This window comes from Lissotriton helveticus, chromosome 4_1 (genome assembly GCF_964261635.1).
Source record: "Lissotriton helveticus chromosome 4_1, aLisHel1.1, whole genome shotgun sequence".
Classification (NCBI taxonomy): Eukaryota; Metazoa; Chordata; class Amphibia; order Caudata; family Salamandridae; genus Lissotriton; species Lissotriton helveticus.
This window is the reverse complement of record NC_136063.1, coordinates 1707294851-1707308867: the sequence shown is the minus strand read 5'-3', so window position 1 is coordinate 1707308867 and position 14017 is coordinate 1707294851. Positions and strand designations below refer to the sequence as shown.

At 41.2% G+C, this 14017-nt stretch overlaps 1 protein-coding gene across 1 annotated transcript in view; it reads left to right on the top strand.

Moving 5' to 3' along the window:
- Positions 1–14017, top strand: part of GABRA3 (gamma-aminobutyric acid type A receptor subunit alpha3) — a 1474619-nt gene that overhangs the window by 955763 nt on the left and 504839 nt on the right. The window lies entirely within an intron of this gene.

The window sequence follows — 14017 nt, the reverse complement described above, 5'->3', positions numbered from 1 at the left end:
TAAGGTTATGCAACTCTGACTCACTTGCAATCTCCTTATCATTCACAGCATGGGGTACTTATCCTTTATAATACATGGTCACACCATCACCTTTCCAAGAAATCACTTAAAGCGTTGTTGTGTAGCTCTTTCACATAAAAGAGAGAGCATGGTTGCAAACATGAAGAATAAGAACAGAACATCTAGTTAAAAATTAAACACATCAAAAATCAGTTTAATTTGTAATTTTTCAAAAATAAAAATAAAAAAGGTGCAGTAGCTCAGAATATGTAGAAACAAGCAGAAAGATTCTAACTTTTCTATAAATATCTAAAGAGTGCAAAAAAGAAACATGTTTTGTGCTTGTCACTGTAAGTCAGAAAAACAGAGCAGAAGAAAGAAAAACAACTTTAATTTGTATTGCTTTGAACAGCTGCATGAATTATACTACCTGACCTGACCTGCCTTATCATATAAGGTGCTGTCGGCAGCAGCCATTGTGATGTCAGAACTCAACTGTAATAAGCTATTACAGTTGGTGCTGGCTTCTTTTCTTTATGATCGTTAACTGGGTGCATCACAAGTCACAGATTATAAAGAAATTAGAGATTTAAAGGGCATTTATACAGGGATTGAAGAATACTATGTATTACAGCATGCATAACGTAGTATTACTGCATGATTTACATCATGCTGTGCTGCAAAAATCATAATGTACACCCTATACAAATTCTGCCCAACATAACATGATGACATTTTTGCAGAAACTGTTGTTTGTTCCTGAATCCTGATGGCTGCCCTGGTTGAAATGCTTGTAAGCATGTCATAACTAATTCATGAGAACTGGTAATCAGAGGTAAAACTAAGAAAAGCATTAAAAATCCAGAATTTATGGTCATCAAAATTAGGAAAATGTAAACTTTATGGTAAGAAGTCAAAGGCGTTTCGATGCCTTAAAGATCTTAATGATTTTGGAGAATGGAAGAAGAATGGGGGTCTGCACATGGGGTTGTAAAATAGCTTGATCACAGCTATTGCACATCTAACAATGGCACAACCAACACCATAAAAGACTAAAAGTCTCCTCACTTGAAATGTAAGCCCTGTTATCATTGGAAAAATGATTGAGTTCACATGCTCAAGGAAAGAAATGATGGTCAAAGCTTTCAGTTTGGAAAAGAGAAAAGCATAGAGATAAGACATTAGGAACATATGTTGTTCAGAAAAGGGGTTAATCTACACTGAATGTAGGTAAAGAATATTTTAAATAGCATGCTGAAGTACTAGCAGAGATACTGATTCGAGTCCACACTCATACTAGTCAACCCCAGTCGCTACTTACCCCAAATTGTTATATTGCAGACACAGTAATAGTACTACATATCGCTAGTCATGATGGCCTACTTCTAGTAACGGGTATCCTAGAGCAAATATTGTCTTCTAGTGTTTACATGTTATCCACACAATGCACAATACACACCTGCTAAGAATGTCACCCTTGCAATTATAAAGGGCTTACATCCTCCGTACTAGACCCAGTTAAAGCCGCAGGACTACATAATTTACAATCAGGATATGAAAATATTTCTTGCTGATCAAATTCAGTGAAATAAATTCCCAATCACAAACAATCTTTAGAGACACAGTAACTGCCATACTCTCCATAGATTCGGTATTGAAAACCAGCATCTGTAACTCAACTATGTCATCCTTGTGATAAAATAAGAAACTCCTCACTCCCAACTCTCATGAGATTTGACATCTGTGGGCTGTCAAAGGGATAGCAATGATCTCTGACCTATACCACAACTCTGGCGCATTACCATTCTCGACCTTACAACATAAACATAACCCGTCTAACTTAGACTTTTATGATTTTCTCAAAATCAAGCCAGAAATCTCTAAATTGGGTCCTCTCTTTAACTCTCAACTCGTGCTAAAATTCTATTTGTTTCTTTTACAAGGCTACACTGCCTCAAAATTCTATGAACTGCTCATTATCTCAAAATGTTCACGTCATCCCCCTCTAGAACAGAAATGGTCCTCTTGTTTTTCCTCCAATAACCTTGTCCCACCAGATGCGGACACCTGGTCCAAGGTAGGCTCACAAATACTACAACACAATCTGATTCCATCTGTAACACAGACGAGACGTTTTGTGGCTCACCGTATGTATTGGACCCTGGCAAAACTGTTCCGGTTAAAATTGAAGGACGCTAATACAGGCTGTGCCTGCGACTCATCCCCTGGTGACAAGGTACACATGTCCATTTCCTGCATTCATCTACAAATTTACTCGTGAGAGGTGTCCTCACAGCTTAAAATAAAATGCTTAGAACACCTATCCCACTATCACTCCTGATCCTCCACCTAGAACTCCAGATGGCAGACACTCCAATTGACCTTTCTGCCATGGACCATTCACTACTTGATGTTTTGCTCACCATCGCTATTAAGAATATACTACTTGGCTTGAAATCCACCAATAAAGTATCCTATCATACCTGGTTGGCCTGCGTAACCTATATAAAAAGCACACACATAAACTATTCACATACAAGAGGTTGCTCATCCCCCTCCCAGGGTATTTGTAATACGCTTGACCTTTTATTCAGGACACACACCCTAAAATAGAAATTCCTCAACCACCTACTAACCATTAATCTTATTCTTACTTCCACACTTAAATCCCAGATTCCTCCCATACACAGTATCACATGACTCCCCCTCTCTTCCCTGCCCTCCTACCCCTCTTCTTCTTTGTTATCACATCAGAACATTAGTGAAAGGTATACACCTGGCAGTTCCACATGCTTCACTTCACCCAGTCCTATTTTCTGCCCATGGCTCAGTTCCAAATGTTTATGATCCATCTTGAGCACTGGACTTATTCATGTTGTTATTTCATGTATTTAATGATAATAATTGTATGTATCGCATTAATATACACATTATGCAACTGTCGGATGTTGACATTTTTCTTTTGCCTCCTCATTTCCTCTGTGTTACTTTTCATTATTAAAAAAACTAATAACGTTTCTGAAACAAAAAAAGTGGCTAGAAAAAGTAAACACCATTTAGGACCAACACCGAAATTGAGCACATATTTTATACTTTCATAATTGAGTATTCTCTGCTGCATAGTAATTGATAAAACAAAATCTACAATTTTTAAAGTTGTAATTAGCTATTCACATATCTTATTAATCAACTTCCTCATGATATATTAGCTATGCAGTATAGGTGGCATGTTTAGGCATTCTAGAAAAACAATAGTGTCACTTAAATTGAAAGCATCGTTTTGCAAGTGTGGAATTAAAGGGTAGGACCATACAGGGCATTCATTCATCTTCACGCTAGTAGAACTGAACAGTCGTAATTCAAGGTGAGAGAGACTATCTCAGAAATGGAGACTCACACATAATCATGAAAAAACATCACTGTACCTGGCAGAGACGTGCAGCTATGGAGAGCAGGGCCTTATATCCCAGACACCCCCCATGCCCTACCACAAGCTCATATGTGAAGCTGCAGATTTAGAGCCCAGAGGAGAGAATCCTGAGTAAATGTAAGTAGACCACACTGAAAAATAGGAAAGAGGAAGCAAATGGAGACCCTAGGAGGAATAGGGTAGTATGTTTGGAATAAGGAGATCTTAGAGCTCATTCATAGCATTGATGATCCAACCCGAAGGGTAACAAAGAGAAAATGCTACTTATATTTCACAGTGAAATGGCCTGGAGTATGGAAATCACGTGTGGACATTGGTGTAAGACCTCCAATGTACAATGTAATTTCCTATTCCATAGGGGACTATTTTAATCCAAAGGGATCAGTAATTCTGTATGTGAAATGATGTATGTGTTTAGAATTAGGGTTGCAGTCACAATGAAGGCTTACATGTATACACATAAGGCTAATAAAATGCATCTTGGATAATACATTCTTTCAAATAGTTCTGGACCCATTTTGTTAATCGTTACATTATTTATAATAACTCTAAGATAAATATTTTATGAAAGGTCAGAGAAAACAATGCTACAAAGAACAGGAATGCACAAGAATTATCTCAAATATTAATCCAAAGTGTGCAATTTAAGAAAATGCCTCTTTTTGAATAGCCACCCCAATGTTTTTGTGTGATACTATCATTTATTATTATCTCTGCGCACTGGGGCACTGCTAACGAGGTCCCAGTTCATGTGTTCTAACCCCCTCCATTATGTCAAACTTGTCTATAGTCCTGATTGGCATAGTTAACCTACTTCTAAGACCCTAGTATATGGTCTAAAAGTGTACACATGACATGTACATTAAATGTCACTAGTGAACTGTAGCACATATTTTGCCACCACTAAAGTGACAATATAACGCATGTCTCCAGACCTGCCCCTGCAGACTGTCAGTGTAGTTTTAAAACTGCTAATTCACCCTGCCAAATTATCCCTTTTAAAGAGGTAAACCTTCCTTTTTAATTTTTATATGTCACCCCTAAAATAGGTCCTAAATTCCAATAGGCTAAGGTGCATGGTATTTAAAAAGTAGGACATGTTTATTTTATGTTTTATTTGTGGTGGCAGGGAAAAGCCTCCAAAGCAGTTTTTCACTATGGGAAGACGTGCTTTCCCATAGGAAAGCATTGTGGTACATTATAACCCTTTATAAAGCTTACCTTTGATTCGAGAGCAGCTAGAAAAATGACTCAATGACTCATTTCATTAATCATTTAAAATCCAAATTAATGATCACATTGGATTTTATATTACTATTTTCAAAATGTCACTTTTAAAAAGTTGTGATGTTCCTACTTCGTCAAACATCCTTTTTTGCCAGTGTTCACTGTCATCCAGGTGCTGTATGGTTCCTTGATTAGGTCTGAAGTGACTCCCAGAGTTGAGACAAAAGGAGAGGATGTGGATCTGAGCTATGCTCAGGAACTTAATCAACTTAAAAGGATGCCTATCCTTTCAATAGCAAATGTAGCTCGCTTCTCGTATTTGCCCGCTCTATTGTTGTGCTAGCCAGCCAAGCACCATCACCAATGGGAAAGAAGCTGCACCTAGAATTGGGTTTGGGTAACCACCAAGAAGGGTTTGCTCATTTGCCTTCATGAATGTGACGGGTTGCACTCCGTTTCCTCAACAACAATGTTATCATTATTTCTTCTCAATTGTAATGGTGCGTGCTTTTTCACTGGGATGTGCCCAACCCTAACTGCACAAATTTCGAATTGCACAACATCTCTTTGGGGTGACCTTTCACCTTCCACATCCAGTGGCACAGCTTAGTTTAAAGTGCATTTGCAATATTCTTTTCACTCTTTCCGTTTTTATCCAATTTACTCCATTAAACTTAAACCAACAATTCACTTCCAGGTTTGTTCATGACTTCATGCAAGAAAAGCAACTTCCTGGGCTTCTCCTGTTCTAAATGGGCCATCCGAGCCTCTACTTTAAAGAACACGTACAAGTGCTTAATTCTTCAAGAGCAGTTTATTAAAATCCAATGCATTTCAGGCCTCTAGGGCCCTTCGTCAGGGGAAACTGAAAATAAGCACAAATTTCACATTATAATCTATTATACAGTTTGTAAACATTATAAAAAGCTCTTCACTGTTTCACAATTAAAACTCCGAATTCTTTGTTATGTTCCAATTAACCCCATCGACCCTCTGGTAACCTTTGATCTCATTACATTTCTAGGATGGCTGTTTCACTCATGCTTTACAGGTGCTCATGACTAACACTACTCCACCCTTCATCCCTCATCGCACCATTCCTTTTCATTCACCCCAGCTTCACTTTCTAAACCTCTACTTAACAACTTTCCACCACTCTCCTTCTACCAACATTCCCTCCCAACCTTCGATGTGACTCTAACAAACCCTGTCCTTCCCATCGCCAATCTTCATATCTCCCCACTTTACCCTACATCCTTTCTTTACCCTCCTTCTCTCATACCTGCTCTCTAAACTCGTTCTCGTAACTCCTTGTGCTTCCTTCACCAAAAGTCAAGCCTCTCCCTTTCATCCACCCAAATTTAAGCCCACGACTCCACTCCCACTTGGTCACATGGTTTCACCTACATTCCTTATTCGCAACCGCGTTTACCAGGACACTACAATACCCATAATGCACAAGTGTGCTTTCCGTACCGTTACAGATTGACTGAATCTTTTAATTACATTACTGAAAATGATCATTAGCACCCACCATGAACTGACGAAGGGCCCTAGAGGCCTGAAATGCATTGGGTTTTAATAAACTGCTCTTGAAGAATTAAGCACTGGTACGTGTTCTTTAAAGTAGAGGCTCGGAAGCCCAGGAAATTGCTTTTCTTGCATGAAGTCGTGAACAAACCTGGAAGTGAATTGTAGGTTTAAGTTTAATGGAGTAAATTGGATAAAAACGGGAAGCGTGAAAAGAATATTGCAAATGCACTTTAAACTAAACAGTGCCACTGTATTTAGAAGGTGAAAGGTCGCCCCAAGGAGATGTTGCTCATTTGCCTTGCCACACCTCTATTGTGGGAATGGGAGCTCTGCACAAGGCAATTTGCCATCTTGGTTTCAGGTAGAGGTGGGGATTGTGTGATAGCTTGCAGTAAAACACACAAAACGTGGTGCACAAGTGGTTAGGGTCACCCTTGGGAATTTTACCCCTGTGGTTAGGGATTAGACGGGAGCTTCCCCAACTCATACCTGACATGGGCATAAATGTTGCACCCCAAGTGTCCTCCTCAGAATACTGCTGGACATGTGGAAGACAGAAAAAGGACTTCACCTGCTGCTGTTACCAGTGAGGAGAACCCAAAGAACTGGACCCACTCCCACATGTACCCAAGACTAAGAACTGGACTCCCAAGGGTCAGTTGGCGAATCTCCTATTAAGCTACATGGACACAAAAACTGCAAGAAGCTCACTTTCCTGAAGAGCCCAGCTGATCAGTTACAACTTGACCTTCCTTGCTGGTGGCTCCTGTTGGAGTAAATCCCGACCCCCAATTGCTGTACCTGAGGTCCTTTAACCTTTGGCTGGAGTTAGAGCATACCCTTCCTGCCTAAAATGCAAATGCTGGGAGTTTGACACTTTTTGTCAACTTTTCTTCTGAAAAATCGGCGGGCATCAAGACCACTGTTAAGTTGATACTGTCTACATCAAATCCCTGGTCAGATCTAGCTTGCTGATCTGACTTCCAGAAAAGTTTCTAAATCCGAACATAGTGGGCCTCACCAAAAGCAACAATGTGCTAAAGCCAATCGCCATCATAAATGTCCTAGGGACAGAAACTAGACATTTTCCCATTCAGAGTTTTCCACCTTTGTCGACAACTGCATTGGAATCCCTCTTGTCAGCAATCTGTTATCATTGAACCGCGACTCAGATACAGCGTGACCTGCTGATAACTTTATGATGACCATATTTTTTACACAAATATTTCTATTACCTATCTAGGCCCACGCGGAATTTTAATTATGCTGGCGTAATTGGAGTGATTTCAGTAATTCCTTGTTCTCCTTGTGGAGAAATTAGAGATAATATTGTGATTTCACCTGGTCATGTAATTAAGAGTCATCTGGGGAAAAGCAATCCTACAGCGAGAGCACATCTAGCAACTGCTCGCTATTTTGTTATGCTGCATCTGTTTGTACACAAGAGTGTGTTTTGTGCTAAGAAAATAGTGCTAGATGCCAAGATTAAGTTGAGAGGGAAATTCTCCCCCATCAGCACATTTAGTGATGATTCTTAGTGCAAAATACCTTCTCGCTGCTATTTGGAGGCATTTTGCAATCAGAAAATATCACTAAATGCATAATTACTCTTTTTGCATATCTAAGTACTGTTAGGCTTGACAGCTTTAGGGTGGTCCTCTCCCCAGCTTTTTGCCTACTTTCTCCACTTTTCTGACCTTGTTTTGGCTGGTTTTTGGACTGTGAACTTTACCCCTGCTAACCTGTGCTCTTTACCCTAAGCATGGTAATATTGAGTCATCCTCAATTGGCATATTTAATTTACTTACAAACCCCTAGTAAAGTACACTAAATGTGCGCACAGTCTGTAAATAAAATGCTACTAGTGGGCCTGCAGCACTTGTTCTTCCACACTCTTAAGTATCCCTCTAAACCTCTTGCAGGCCGAAACCTTCCCTTTTTATACATATAACCAACCCCTGAAGTAGGTCCTGGAAAAACCGGGGTGGATGGGTGCAACATATTTAAAAGACAGGACATGTACTTGTACGTTTTAGATGTCCTGGTAGTGAAAACTCTCTAAGTTAATTTTTCACTGCAGCAAGGCATATCTCTTAAATAGGCTAACATCAATATTACCTTATTACATGTATTTAGAGTAATTCCAAATTGCAAAGAGATATACTATCCAAGTTAGGTGTCTCTAGAATCACAATTTAAATTCACAACTTGTGATAAAGTCTAATTTAAATTGCACTTTTGAAAATGACTCGTTTAGAAATTGGCATTTTCCTAAATTAGCCATTTGGTGCCTGCTGCCTATCTCTAATCTGTCTGGGGTGGGTGACAGCTGGGCTTTGTGTATTCCCCCTAGACAGCCAAACACAAAGGTAGTTTAGGTGTGACTTGATGGGCCATCCTGGGAGGATGGGAAGAAGGAGCTGGATCCAGCCACACTTACACCTGAATGGGCTGTGTCCAGTCCCCACATAAAGGGCTGCATGCCCCCGCGGAAGTGAGTCTGAAGCCATGGCAGGGAGGGAGGACCGCTGTGCACTTCAAAGACATATCTTTGAAGTCTCCCCAACCTCAAAGGCACAATTGGGTATCAGTACTCAGCCTCTGACACTACCACTTGATTACACTTTTGGGCCTGTGAAGACTCTTCCAGGTAGAAGGACTGCTGTGCTGCTAAAGGACTGCTACTCTGCTGGCCTCTGCTTTGCTGGACTTCTGCCTTGCAGTGCTGCCCTGCTGCCTGCTGTTCCCCTCCCAGCCTGGGTGAGAAGGTGAGAAGGCCTGTACTTGCATCAGAGTGACTCCATGGGCTAGCTGGCTGGCCTCCTGATCAGAGGTCTCAGGGACATAAAAGACGTCCAACTTACCTGCTTTGGCACCTGGACTCTGCTATCTGTGAGTCTGCCCTGCCAAGTGGTGCCACTCCAGACCTTGTCCCTAGGAAGTGAGACCTGAGGTGCTTGCTTTGGCAAAACCCATTCATCCTCTATCGAATCGGCACATCAGCGCCATTGTGTGGATCAGAACCGGTGAATCACCCCTGTTGTGTGGATCAGAACTGGCACATTGCTCCTTTTGCATGACCAGAACTACCACATTGCCCTCACTGCCTGAATCGTGTCTGATGCATCACCTTCAGAACCAAAGCGTCACAAGGTCATCCTATCTTCCTCGACAGCATCTTAAATGACGATGATGAATCTCCACATCATAGCTCTTTGCTCATTGGTGATCTTCGCTCATCGGAGCCGATGCATCACCACTGCTGCACATGACACATCACTTTGGCGGTGGCCCCCATCTTCGATGTTGACGCAGCCTGGATCAAGGTACTTTTGTTCAGCGGCCTCACTGGGTCCATGTGTATGGCCCACACTTTATTGTGGTTGTCCTCAACTTTTGACTTTGTCCCAGTTTAGTGCAACTACATATCCCCAGTAAGGGTTTATTGATTCTAAGCACTATTTTACAGTTTAAAACTTCATATCTCTAGTTATACCTATTGGATTGTTGTCATTTTGGTCTTGTTTAATTTATTAAATCAATCTCTATTATTCTAACCTGGTGTGGAACCTTTTTGTGTTTTCACTATTTGAAGTGTTGCACAAATACTTTATACATTGTCTCTAAGTTAAGCCTGACTGCTCTGTGTCAAGCTACCAGACAGTGAGCACAGGTTAATTTAGGGTTGTCTGCTTCCTACCCTGAATAGGATTGTGGCTGCAGCTTAACTATGACTCATACCCCAGTCAACCTATATCCCAATTTCTAACAAGTGTAACCTCGCGTAATTCTCAGGGTATTCTACATGATTGTGCTACATTGAATTATGCAAGTTACACCCACCGCTAGCCTACTGTGGTGGATATCTGGCCCATGATCCATCGCAGCTGCCTCAAAACTTTACCCATGTCCCAGTCTTGCACAACAAGTTTCCTGTGCACTTTTTGACACAATGTTTATTAAAGAATTTGTATAATTCAAAACTCTGGTTCCCCTTTTTGTAATTTTGTTGTTTGAGGACATTTTGTTCATTAAAATATTCTCTACTTTTTTATGAATTGGAGTGCAGATTTTATGTACTGTAACTTTTACCCGTTTTGGTACTTGTAATGCTTAAAACGTTGCTCTGGCAACAGTTACCAAGGGTTGAGCTTGGGGTTTAATTACTAAAACCTTACTGGACCTAACAAGAATAGTGGCATTATTGCTTGTGGTGGTCTACCATCCACCCCAAGTAATAATTCACCTCCTCACTTTGGTGTTCAGCAGTAGGATCCAGACCTTGTGTTTAGTAATGCCACTCAGCTAATAAGTTAGAAATTAAAAATCCCTAAATTAAAAATAAAACAATAATTGATCTTTGATTTTGAATTACCACCAAGTCTTTGATTGGGTTATTTGTGAGTTTTCTAAATTATTTTTTATTCCAATGTTTGTAACTTTTAAAAATCCAAGAAAACATGAGTTGGATCTGGCTACCTTGGTGACTCTCAATGTAGTGGAGATGAATGACTTATGCCAAAAAGAAAGTTGAAGCAAGGCCACAATGCACGAAGGTAAATTTTGAGCTGACTCCTACACTCACATGAAGGATGCTGCTATGCAGAAGTTTGATCTCACACTTAAAGAGTACCAGCAGAAGTTCCAGAACACACATAAGGAATCACCAAAACCCTGGGTTGACGTTTTAGGTATTTCTCTAAAGGCACTAGAGGGATGGGTGAAAAGCAGTATAGTCACAACTTATGATGGGCTATGTAATTGGATCATGAAAGAGCATATCTTGAGTAATTTCCAGTCAGAGTTATAGCTTTTAGCAGATTTCAAGTTGTCTAACCTCAGGCAACTTGGTAAGGCAGCTGATGTGTTGTTGTGCAGTAGGGTGTCAAAGAAGTCTCGGAGGGTGTGATCCCAAGAAAGTGGGTACAGTCCCTCCTAAGTGGAAAGATTGGAGCTGCTAATATAGGAATTGGGGTGCAAGCTTGCCCGGGGGACACAAGGGCTGGAGTAAAGCAACCACAGTCTCCATGGGTGGGATGAGTGTTGAACACCTGGCTGCCTTGCCTCTTAGTGTGGTGAAGTACAGGCAATGGGCAATCATTAATAAGACCAAGGTAGAAGCTCTGAGGGATATAAGAGCCAGCATGGCCACAATGGCTGACCAGCTGGTTTCCTCAGGGTAGTTTATTCCATATATTCTGCATAGGATAGTCAACTCAGACAATGAGGTGTACTTTCATCCCATGGTAATGGTTACCTTTGAGTGGGAAGGCGTTACTTGGCTGAAGAAGGTAGCAGTTAACCCTGTCATTCTAGAAATGTATCTGTTAGGATACAATCCTAAGACTTCTGCTTGGGTTGAGATGGAAAGGAAGACTCCTGTAGATATGCTGCGTCTGTCTGAGTCAGTGTCTGTGGCCAAAAGGGCCCAGATAGCTAGTCAGGGAAAGTAGTGGAGCCTGGACTCTGAAACAATGGTCCTGGTTCTCACAACTAAGAAGAAGGGAGAGAGGCATGAGAAACCAGCCTCAAAACCTCCCACGGCTAACACGTTGTCTGACCACCAGGTGGAGGTCTTTGAGCTTAAAGGGTTAGAAGAACCTCTAATGAGAGACCTGCCAGGGCTCTCTGAGTTGCGTGGGGAAAGTCAACACTCCAGGGAGGAATTAATTCAAGCACAGAGAACATGCTCCACCCTTAAAGGCCTTCAGAACCAGACTGAATGTAGGAGCAGGGGAATACCAGTGGAGTCCATAGAATATGCTAGGAGAAAGGTATCCTATGCAGAAATGCTATGAACCCAAGACCTGAGGTGACCAGGAGATTGGTGCCCCACCCCAGAAGTACAGGACCTCCCTCTTGAATTTGGCCCAAGAAATCCCCTTGGCTGGGTATTTTGGCCAGACCAAAATAGGGTAGAGGTTGATCAACTACTTCTACTGGCCCAAGATATCTGAAAAGATGAAGGAATTTGTTACTTATGCTTCATCTTTCAAGCCAGTGGCAAATCAGTAGGGCAACCCAAGCACCGCCTTCTGCCGAGTGTGCCCAGTGTACGCACACTGGGCAGAAGGCGGTGTTAGAGGTCGGAAAACTTGCCGAACCAACAATTGCGGGAATTCAACTTCCCGAGCTTGTGATTCTTCGTTGGACGCTCCCTACGCCAACTTTTAAATATATACACTCGACCTTCGGATACGAGAAAAATTGCGGTGTGAAAGTGACATATAGTCAACATCCAAAGAATATGACCACCTGATGGAGCTACGTGGTCTTGATGAGATTTCCCTCCAATTAAGGGATTTCGAAACGCGTAGACCCTGGTTTTCACAGCCTTAGGAGTACTTTTGTGACAACAAAAAGTGATAGAACTTGAAATTATCCCCAATGCTGTGTTGTTGTAATATGTTTGTAAATAATATTGTATAATAACTGTGAACATTTTTTATGTTTTGTACGTCGTGTATGGATGATTGAATGTGTGAAATGTGGGTGAACCTGTGATTTTGAGTAAGTTTGGAATGAAGTAAGCAATGTTCAAAAAATCATGTGAATTTTCCTAAATATGTGTTGTTGAAATATAAAATAAAAATAATTGATTGATTCAGGAAAACAAATTAGTCCTGTGACTCACTGTTTAGTTCAGTTAGCTACGAGGCAAAAAATAGTCCCTTGTTGAATAAGTTGACAATATTGGCGCTCGTATTGGTTTTTCTTGGAAGTGAGGCTTGTCCTTATTGCCTGTGAGCCCGGACCTAGTTTTGGTTTTGGTTATGTTACTCTGCAGCATGAGTGTTCCCATGCATCCACTAGTGGATTTTGGCTAATTCCCAGATTTACAATTAGTGGCAGACCTGGGAATGTATCAAAATGTGGTGCTTCCCAAAGGGAGGCTTAATGAGGAGAAATATCTTCATTTCTCCTCATTCTTTCCTCTTTCTATGTGTGCTGCATTATGCAGCACATGTAGAAAGAGGAAAGTGCCGCTCAGGATTATTATTGTGTAGGGAGGTGTTCCTTTCTGCACTAAACCCTTGCAACATGACGCGAGGGTGCCTGCATGGGTGCTAGGCAGCTCTATGTGTGCCAGTGGTAAGTAATGGTAAATATGGTGCAGTACTGCTCTTTCGTGCAGTACAGTGCAACAAGGTGGCTTACAGTGTTGCACTACGTGAAAGAATGACAAATCTGCCTCCAAGTCTGCAAAATGAAAGCTGTCTGTATCACGATGCAAAGTCAGATAGCCATTAGACATGGTTCCACAAAAGCTCAGAGCTTTTGTCTGCCCGCTGACATCCAACTGTGGTCTTGGAGACGTTTTGAACCCTTGCTAGTCAAGATTCTTTTTACTGGGACTTAATCTGTTTTACTCCAGTAGGGCAAGGCAGCAGGCTGTTTTTAATGAGGGCTCCAGAAGGTCAGATACCTATTTGCTGAGAGCCCACTGAATGTATCGGTTTCTGCAGAGGTGCTCCAAACAGGACTATCCTGATTCTGCAGCCCAGCAAAGTCGCACCTTCGGTGAATCACTTCTTGTGGCTAATCTCGGTCCTTTGATTGTTGGACGTCAGAATTTTACAAGTCCCAAAACCTAGCTGGGGTTAGCCCATTTGTCCTTATGTCTTCACATAAGGCTCCTAGACTGACATCAGAGGAGGTTTTTAGCCATTTAGAGCTAGATCCAACACAACACTTGACCAGGCTCCAGTACAGGTATATATGTGTATGTATATGTATGGTATTTCTTCTGTGCAAACCTAGACAAAAATAGAGCAGAAAACTATACATGATCAAAGTCAAGCATAAAGTCAACATGCAATAAACAAG